This window comes from Colobus angolensis, unplaced genomic scaffold, assembly GCF_000951035.1.
Source record: "Colobus angolensis palliatus isolate OR3802 unplaced genomic scaffold, Cang.pa_1.0 Scaffold36, whole genome shotgun sequence".
Lineage (NCBI taxonomy): Eukaryota > Metazoa > Chordata > Mammalia > Primates > Cercopithecidae > Colobus > Colobus angolensis.
Genome location: NW_012116932.1, coordinates 7,030 through 9,607, shown reverse-complemented (window position 1 = coordinate 9,607; position 2,578 = coordinate 7,030).

Genomic DNA, 2,578 nt, shown 5'->3' with positions numbered 1-2,578 from the left:
TTTTTTGTTGCTCCCATAACCAATGTTGGGCATCAAGATCTGGCCCTTGAATCTTCTACGAACCCTGTTGTCAATGCCTCTGGGTTTCCGCCAGTTACGCTTAATTTTGACATATCGGTCTGACTGGTGCCGGATAAACTTCTTGGTTCTTTTTTTGACGATCTTGGGCTTCACAAGGGGTCTGAGGGCAGCCATGATGCCGAGGAGGATATGGCTACCACCTCCGTAGGCAGCGCCGAGGAAGAGCTAATTTTTTATTTGTAGAAGAAATGTGGTTTTGCCATGTTGGCCGGGCTGGTCTTGAACTTGAACTCTCGGCCTCCCAAAGTGCTGGGATTACAGGCATGGGTCACTGTGTCTGGCCTGTTTTGGGTTTGTTTGAGACGGTCTCTCTCACTCTGTCTCCCAGGTGGGAGTACAGTGGCACAATGATGGCTCACGGCAGCCTTCCACCTCAGCCTCCCAAGTAGCTGGGACCACAGGTGCATGCCACCTCGTCTGGCTATTTTATTTTTGTAGAGACAGGGTCTCCCTATATTGCCTAGGTTGGTCTCAAACTCCTGGGCTCTACTGATCCTCTCTCAGCCATCCAAAGTACTGGAATTACAGGTGTGAGCCACTGTGCCTGGCTTCTATGTTATTATTTATTAATTTATTTATTTAGAGACGGAGTCTTGCTCTGTCATCCAGGCTAGAGGGCAGTAGCATAATCTTGTCTCACTGCAACCTCCCCCTCCCGGATTCAAGTGATTCTCCTGTCTCAGCCTCCCGAGTAGCTAGGATTACAAGCGCCCGCCACCACACCCAGATAATTTTTGTGTTTTTAGTAGAGATGGGATTTTGCCATGTTGGCCAGGCTGGTCTTGAACTCCTGACCTCAGGTGATCCACCTGTCTCAGCCTCCCAAAGTGTTGGGATTACAGGCATGAACCACCACGCCCTGCGGATCTTTTATGTTCTTTCTTCCAATGTATGAGTGCTCTTCTGAAAGCGTTGTGGCGTGTGTGTATGGGATGTGTTTCTGGGGCTTGGGGTATCAGCCACGGCACAGGCAGGCACTGAGTGAGCCAGTGATGCTGTAAACTTGACAGAGCCACAGCTCCCTTTTTCTATTGAGATGGCATCTCACTCTGTTGCCCATGCTGGAGTGCAGTGGTGCCATCATAGCTCACTGCAGCCTTGACCTTCCCAGTTGAAATGATTCTCCTGCCTCAGCCTCCCGAGTAGCTGCGAGTACAGGTGCACGCCACCACACCTAGCTAATGAAAAGTATTTTTTTGGGCTAGGTGTGGTGGCTCACACCTGTAATCCCAGCACTTTGGGAGACCAGCCTGACCAACATGGAGAAACCCATCTCTACTAAAAATATAAAATTAGCCGAGCCTGGTGGCACATGCCTGTAATCCCAGCTACTCAGGAGGCTGAGGCAGGAGAATCATTTGAACCCGGGAGGTGGTGGCTGCAGTGAGCCGAGATCACACCATGGCACTGCAGCCTGGGCAACAAGAGTGAAATTCCGACTCAAAAAAACAAAAGGCCAGGTGCTGTGGCTCACGCCTATAATCCCAGCACTTTGGAAGGCCAAGGTGGGTGGATCACCTGAGGTCAGGAGTTCAAGCCCAGCCTGACCAACATGGTGAAACCATCTCTACTAAAAGTACAAAAATTAGCTGGGCATGGTGGTGGGTGCCTATAATTCCAGCTACCTGGGGGGACTGAGGCAGAATGGCTTGAACCCGGGAAGTGGAGGTTGCAGTGAGCCGAGATCATGCCACTCTAACCTGGGCGACGGAGTGAGATTCCATCTTAAAAAAAAAAAAAAAGAAAAAAAATTTTTTTTTCTTTTCTTGTGTTGCCCAGGATTCTCCTAGGTTTAAAGAGGCCCACTGAAGCCAGGCTGGGGGCTTGAGTGTGCAGAGCCAGCTCATATGTTGCGTTATCTGTATCTGTTTGGGTAACTTGCATGCGTGTTACAATCGGAGGCTGTCAGTTTGCAGTCAGCAACCTGGGGCTGCTGGGCACAACCCGGGTGTGTGTTCCTCCCTGGGCCCCCCAGTAACAAGCATGCGGCAAGGCTGTTACAAAGGCGTTTAGTTTATTCTCATCAGTATCACTGATATTCTCATGGTTCACATTTGCCAACGCCGCTCCTCTCCTTACAGTAGTTAAATGTGCAATCTCACTTGGGGGCCCAGGGAGGGATGGGGGCTCGGCCCAGGGTGGGGAGGGCGTTGGCACTTCACGTGGACAGGGTGGGCAGCCTGTCCTGCGTGAAAGAGGTGTGGGTGAGTGGGCGGCCAGGGAAAGGGAGTTGGCAGGGGAGGGCCCCACAGTCTTTTTTTTTTCTCTGGTGGTTGGTGATTCTCCATTCAGATTCCTTCCTGGCTGCCCAGGGTAGGGGAACCATGCAGCTCAGGGCAGGGCAGGGGAGGAAGAGAAGGAAAAAGCAGCAGGCCGCCCAGGGTGAGGGGTGGAGGGTGAACGGCAGGGCAAGGGGGGCACAGGGGTGGCTTCTGGGGTAAGGCACAACCCTGTCTTTGGCTCTCCTGGTGAGGAGTTTCCTCCCCTGCACCCCCTG